Here is a 7,762-nt window from a genome sequence, read left to right as displayed (position 1 = left end):
AATGGAGCCTGTGGGCTCGTCATCATCAGTGACCACTTTCACACTACGTGTTTCTACACCATAAATATGTTTGTTTGTGTATTGTGTGGTTTTCTTTAAGCGCCGATGATTTCCTACCACAATTAATAACTCAATTTGCGTTAAAAACAGTGTTTTTGTTTGGGCTCTGAGGAAATCCGATAGCATACCCTTCCTGCATTTGGTGGTCCATCAGGTCTCCCTTTCTGAAACCACACAATTGGCAGCTCCCTCCTCGCCTTTAAGCTTTTCTTTAGCTGGGATCCTGGAAAATGCACGCTTCTTTCCCCAATATACAAATGAGCATACACAACGTTGGAAGGTGGTACATCGTAATCACATGAATGCATGGACTAATCACCGCGTCATTATCATAATTAAAGACATTCTGTGTTCACGTGTGTTCACTCTTTGTTTGCCACATTATTGCTTTGATTCACTGGCACGCTGCAGAGCTCAGCTTCAACACTGGCTGTGTGAGTATTTTGAAACTCCTCTGTTGTGTTTCACTCTAACACTGAGCTAAGAGACGTACTGGCACTGTTCAGACTAAAAAAAACCCCGCTGGCTGTGGTTTTGAGTAGAATGGCTGAGGATCCCTTGCCAAAGACAAATATAAATATAGCAGCGTCATTATCTGCAGCAGTTAACCAGGATCATTTTCCCTCTCCTGCTCGCACGTGCTGCTTGCAGGTGTTGCCATAGCAAGTAATCCTGTTTATTCAACTGCCCTCCTCTCGCTCTCAACAGAAGTTCCACATTGGTGTTTGCAGGGTTTAGGAAAATCAAATGGAGGGCAATCAGTCTGTTTTGACAAGGCAAAACTCTGCTAGCCTTGATGAGTGCTTGGTGCAGATTTCCCAGATGCGGCTAATTAAAATATTTGTTCGCACATAGGGCAGGTGTGCTATGTGTAATATGGATTTCGGTTGAGTTGATCAATTTTAAAAGAAAATTTGGGACGATTGTGCAAGTGTAGTCAAATAATTTTGAATCCAGCAGCTGTATTTACATTTCGTATGAGATTAAATTAGAACTCTGCAGTGATTCACACGAGGATTTTCTCCTGCTGTTGCCCGTTTCCAGAGAAATCGGAGTAGGGGCTTGGCTACATATTAATTCAAATGATTATTACTGTAAGTTAAAGCTATACTTCAGATATTTGTCACCACAAAGGACTGAGCCTGTTTCTTCTTAAAACAAGTCAAATGGCTATCCTGCTAAATAAAAATAGCTGTGGTAAAAGGGCAACACAGACTTAGCCAAACAATGCATGTAGTGAAAGACATGGAAGCTGATCTGATCCCGTCCTGTTGTCACGCAGACGTGAGATGACACAATATAACACAAGCATGAGAGATTTTTATGAATGGGATAACTACGAGAAGATGTGTCCACTGAGAGACAATAAAATCACCATCCAGAACGCATTTATCGCCACAATCACATCAATATGTGATAAATTTGTCTCCTGTCATTGTCTCATTTCCTGCGCTTAAAATAAGAAATCATGTTTCCTTTTATCCCCTACTTGTATGGCAGCCACATAGGAACAACTGGACGAGGATATTCATTCCAAAGCTATTTTTCAAATAAGTAAATCAAAGCAGTATGTTGCCTCGTTGGTCTGTTTTCAATGTTTAGTGGTCTGGGAAATGTTGTCACATGCTCTGACAACATTGTTAGCTACTACTGTGTCAGTCCTTACTGGCACAGGGGCTTAGTGTTGTGCAAAATGTCCTTGGTTGATGAGCAGTGAGGTTTTACTTAATATATTGCCCCTTCATCTTTCGTGCCGATGATGACCCGACTGCACAAAATCTCCCTCCGGGGGAATACTGCAATCTGTTTGTGGTTTGCAGCTGGATGCAGGTGATGGAGCCTGGAAGACAGCTGTGTGTGAGTGGGACTGGAGTACATATGAAGCCAAGAGGCTGGCTTCCAAAACCTGTAAAGAAAGTGAGCAGCGTTTTAAATTTAAACAGCAGTAATGAACAAGAGATAATCAGCCTGCTCAGTGTCTGCAGAGCTTATGAGAAGACATTGCCAACAGAGAAAGTGTGAGAAGAAAATGAGCACAGTTGGTGGTAACTGCAAAAAATATAAAGGCACTCACTGCAAATCCTCTTTATACACATATGATTGAACAAATGATTAAAATCTCTGCAATGTAAACACATTTTTCAGATTTTAAATCTAGGAGGTTGAGAGTGCTAACTGCAACGAGAGCCTTAGATACAAAAAACAAAATGTAGATTAGCCGTAACTTGTTTCCTGAAATGCTTTGATTTGGTCTGCACATTTGAAAGAAAATACATTTGCTAATTGATTGGTGCATATTTTGAAACAGCGCTGCTGATTGGTTTACCCATGGCCTGATTACTATTTATGTTGGAGTTTCAATGGCTTCCTGTTGGGCTATCACATCATACAAAGCAGGGGTTCAATCTGCAAACACTCTTTTACAGATACATTTTCTGCCGCTCTTTAGAGTTAATGAAATTGTTTTGTTTTTATGTTTCATGCAAGTCCGGTCACTTAACATTCCCATTTTTTCACATGAGGTCTTTAGACATAAGGCGAGATCATGTGATTATTTGTAGAAATCTTTCAAGGTAAAACATACAGTACTTTTAAAATAACAAAGCCGTGTATCAGTTTTGGGGCCCATAAAAGTGTAGAATAAAGGAAATTGAATTTCCCCTCATCATACTGACAAAGTCAAATTTTGACATTTGATTGCAATAAAAAAAAATTACAACAGCAAACGACTTTAATGCGATCTCTTTGCATTACTCAGCAAATTCTGCAGGTCTTCATGCAAGCTCTTCATGTGATCTTTTAGGAACAGACAGGTGGCAGCAGAGAGCCATGAGGCCAGAGCAGCTAATGCCCTGGGGTCCCATGCAACACAATTAGAATGTGTCTTTTATTCCATGCCAGCTCCATCTTAGTGTCAGGACATTCAGAAGGTAGAAAAGCAAGGGAACAACGGCAGAAGTGACAAAGCCAAAGAAATGTAGTGAGCAGAAGATGAAGCCACACACATGCTGGTGATGGGACGCAAGCCCTGGATAACACTGTAAGTAATGACATTTCTTGAACATGTTTTATGTCATTTGGACTGTCTGAATGGCATTTCATGGAAGGCAAATGGGCTTTAGCACACATGTGATATCATTAATGAAAAAACTGAACAAGCTGATGATTTGCCATTTAATTAAATCACATATTTAAAATATGTTCATCATAATTCTTTCTCCCTATGTCTTTTATGGCCACACAGAGGGCCCTTTTTAAAAAGCATTTTTGGTCTGGTGTCAGCATTTTGGCACAGGGGAGTGATTTAAGGAGGCATGGCATGCATGCCATGCCCTTCACCTGACTGTTCCAGTCTGCCTTCAAAGTGTATGCAAACAATTAAAATGCCACAGCCCTTTTAATTAGCTCCAGGGTACAGATTGACAGCTCTGGGTGTTGGTGATAGCACAGTAACCAGCTATTACTCTAAATATTTGGTGCGTTGCATAGTTCAGACCATAAGCGTGGGATATGAATGAGTAGTAGGTTTGTTTCTGTTTTTCCTATAGTTGACAGTCTACTTGTTTTGTTTCATTTGGCATCTTCATAGACAAAACAATAGTACTTGATAAGGCAAGTAGAAGGTTTTTTTTTTAAGGTTATAACCTCAATTAGTGCTCAGATCCAATGTTTCAAAATGTGTCATCAACACCGCTTCGCTGTGCCACCTTGAAACAATGTTGATGTTGACCTGAATATTACAAAGTTCAACCTAAATCACCGAGCTACAGCTCAAAAGCTCGGGACAAAGCTCATAGATGTCTCTTAGGTCTGAGCATTTGAGATTTAATTGATGGTTAATCTCTTTGAAAAGAGATATTGATTACCACTTTTTAATCAAATACCTTTAGAAAAAAGGGTAAAAATATGATTTAAACTTCCAGCTTTAATTTTTTTCAATGCAAATTAAAGAAAAAAAAGTGGATCCATAAATAAATAAATAATGGTAAAATAAAATAAAAATAATACCTACAAAGAGCACTAGATGCTAGTATGACCCTGTTATTTCAGTGTCAAACTAGTTTTTGCTTTTGATCTTAAAACCACTCACAATAATTGTTTGTCACTGAAATGAATTGAAGTGTAACACCTCAGTAATGCATATCTCCACAGGTTCTTAGAAGTTTATTGCACTGACAGCTTTGGCAACAGCATCAAAGACAAGCACGGGCAGATGAAGAATAGAAGTTCCATGGCATGTGTTGGATATCATATTTCAGTTCAAGTGGAAATCCTGCAAACGTCTCTGTGCGTTTCAACGCATTCACTCTCTCTCCAATTAAACCTGTTGTTTTCACTCAGCCAAAAATATTTTACTCCATAGGTCACCTCAGCGGTTGTTATAAGAAAGCTGCTGCTATTGTTTACAGTCTGCTGATATTGTGTGGCACTACGCTACTAGACAAGTGACAACATGCTGCTTACTGATCTTTCCCCATCCTGAAAAACTGGCAGATTCTGTTGATTGTGTTACAGTTCAGAACCAGTTCTTTATAATTTAACAATAGGCGACTGGATGATATACTAGAGTGATAATATGCTCCATATTTTTTGTGCAATTTAAAAAGTAACCCACATTCAGTATACATGCTTTCAATAACATGACTGAGCAGTCACGCACCCTGATCCTGACCCCTGATTTTGGTGCTTGTGGATGTGACATTTATTATTTACAGCAGTGCAACTGTGTGAGAGTACATCTGAGTCTCTGGTGAGGCCCAAGTTCACTGCAGGCCCCTTCCACCATTCTTAAAATGTAATTATAGGGTGAACTTTTTTTTTGTTTTTTTTACACAGGCATTTGACAACTCTGTTTAAATTTTCTATTTGCCTAATATATTGAGCCAAGATGATTTGTTAATATTCACAAGTTGTTATTTAACATAATTTCTGATTTTTGTAAAGAAAGAAGAAAAAAAAGGAGGGACATTATTTTAATTTATTTATTTTAGATAAACGTAAAACCTACAAACATTTATTTTGTTATATAAATAAATATTTTACTGTAGGAATAAAAGTATTTTAGTGTGGAAGTGTGTGATTGAGTTTTGGCTTTTACAATGATGTAAAAGAAAAATAATGAAAACAACGAACTAGGCCAAATATTGATGTTATGTTGGACTACTCAAAGTGCACTCAATTATTACAAGATATAGCCCAGCTTAGTACACATATTATGGACAAATTTCAAACAAAACACAAGTGAACTAAAACAAAAATATAAATATGATTTCCTTATAAATAGGAGTTAGAATAAAAATTTCCACATCTCTTTAAAAGTATGCTAAAAGATTAACAATTTCCGTGTTCAATATTAAATAAATACAGCCCATGTTTTATGTAAAAGAGACAAGTCCTGTTTTCCCCCTCTAATTAAGGGATTTTAATAAAATAAAATAAAGATTAGGCCTGTGGGATTTATCTAGTATATGCTTTTTTCTAAAAGCATGTATTCCCTCAAGGCCAGACCTTAATGTTGAGTGTGTATTGATGTTTAGAGATGGCGCAGATCCAGCGCGGCGCAGTCCACCCCATCGGGACTGTATTAGATCTCTAATTGATGCCTCTCCCCTCATAGCTGACAGTTACGCACAAACCAGGATCAGGTCACGGAATTTAGCGCGACCTGAAGAGGTGGCGTAGACCGCCTTCAGAGCCTACAGTGGATTAAAAACATAATGAGGTGAGTCGAGGTTCAGCTGCTTTGATTGTAAAGTAACTTTTTAAACTTAAGGATTGTCGGATAACCGGAGCGGAAAGGCGAATCACTTGTTTTTATGACGATTTTAAAGTAATGAGTGAGCTATTTTTACACTACTTCTATTTAACAGACGTCATGGCTAATTTACATGTGAAATTAAACATGTTCAAATTTGGATCAATCCACAATCTGCCTTAAAGCTGGCAGGTTCCATTTTATTCACAGTAAAAAACAACAACAAAAAAACAAAAAACAAACCCGAAAAATATGTTTTGTTATGTTAAAGATTTACACGTGTTTTAAAACATCAAAGCAGCCCCATAAAATAAGGCCTCAAACAGATATTTGTTGGATTTACTTTCAGGATTATGATAATAGATAACTCTGTCACAAATCTTAAATACTTAAAAATGAATGAATTATTAATTTTGTGATGGAATTTACATAATAGGTTTGGAAATTTTCCGTGAGCAGACATTATAGAGGTTTACAGCTTCATGAATATTACATCTCTCCTTCAGTTCAAGTATGTGACATTGCTGCTTTCAGCGAGTTTATTTAGTCTGCTATTCATCCTCAAAGTGCCCTCACTTGTTCTGCAGAGCATGGCTGAGAAAGTAAAACACACCAGGGCCATAGGAAGAAGAAGAAGAGAAGAAAAAGAAGAAATCTCAACAACGAATTCTTTTTTTTTAACCAGGATTGCTTTGTTTTATTTTATTATTTGCTATTTGCTATATAAAAACACTATTAGTAAATGTGTATGAATTTATAAAAGCTTGGACTGAAATAAGTTTGAGGATAAAATATATAAACATTACAAGCTGAATAATTTTTGGATGATCTTTCTTACTGTGCTGCACTTTGACTAAACCGTCCTGTAAGTATATTGTTATGTTTGTGTCAAACAGGAATGTTATATGAATTATTTCTTCAGTTCCCCAGAAGTCACCTTTCTCTGTGGTCAATAAAGGTGTTGACATCGTCATGTCATTTGCGTGTATTCTAGTGTGTGTGTGTGTTTGCTTGTTTTCATGCTTGTCACAAAGAAATAGAGAGTGAGAGGTCGGGGTGGGACTGCCATCGCTGTTGAATTTATGAGCGTGTCATGAAGCATCTCTGACGCAGACAGACTAAACAGAGTCTGTGCGTACACGCAAACACATACATACATCCTGCCCTCATCAGAGAAGACATCACGTGACATGAAAAACAACACAAAGCCAAACTGTGGAATTAATCATAAAGATGAGTTCTATTTTATCCATTGACCAGTCGAACTGTAAGGCCGTGTGGCTGCTGCGTGGCTGCAGCTCTTAAAAGGAAAATTATACTGGTGTCAGCAGAAAACGTAACTGGTAAAGTCATGTTTATAGTGAAACAGTCCTCAGACTAACCCACCCATCCCCATCCTGCAACCCCTCATTGTGGTTTCTCTTTTTGCACCTTGTGTTTTGCTTTTGTTGTAAGTTTCTTCCCGGCACTGACAAAAGGGGACAATGTTGTCTGTTACATAAGACCAACCTAGTATTGTTAAGAGTTGGGTGACTTTGGAAACATACATTGCACTTCTTGATATGGAAGATTAGGCTCGGATGAGGATGTTCATTCCCCCTCCTTTTCATCTATGTTTTGACTAGCATGCCAGCTCTCTGACTAAGAGTGAAGTGCCGACACCCCTGGAGTGGATTCTGAGCATACCAAGGAGGAGATGCCTTTGAAAGGACAGATGTTCCTGGGCTTAGCCTGCCTCCTACCCAACCTACCCACCACTCGCCTTCCATTGTATATTTGTTCTTGCTCTATAAATAACTGGCCGGTATAAGTCACAGAAAAATGTAACCGATGCGCCGCTGACCTCTGAGCCCCTCATCTTTGGGAGTGAAAGACACTTTGAAAAGCATTAGAAAAGTTGGCTGATGCAGACATGGTAAATGGATTTGGGCTAAGGGACACAGTGAG

The 7,762-nt window shown here is 38.3% G+C and overlaps 1 long non-coding RNA gene across 2 annotated transcripts; it reads left to right on the top strand.

The window, feature by feature from the left end:
* Positions 1-432: 432 nt before the first annotated feature.
* LOC146367687 (uncharacterized) lies at positions 433-6,793 on the top strand. 2 transcript variants are annotated; one of them, XR_014797677.1, is made up of 3 exons: positions 433-494; positions 2,864-3,100; positions 4,213-6,793. It is a non-coding gene; the product is annotated as an uncharacterized LOC146367687 (long non-coding RNA). The 2 variants fall into 2 exon arrangements; XR_014797678.1 differs by having other exon boundaries at positions 438-494; positions 2,962-3,100.
* The last annotated feature ends 969 nt before the right edge of the window (positions 6,794-7,762 follow it).

Source organism: Perissodus microlepis, chromosome 18 (assembly GCF_051167445.1).
Source record: "Perissodus microlepis isolate ML-2025 ecotype Zambia chromosome 18, ASM5116744v1, whole genome shotgun sequence".
Classification (NCBI taxonomy): domain Eukaryota; kingdom Metazoa; phylum Chordata; class Actinopteri; order Cichliformes; family Cichlidae; genus Perissodus; species Perissodus microlepis.
This window is presented reverse-complemented; position numbering and strand designations above follow the sequence as displayed.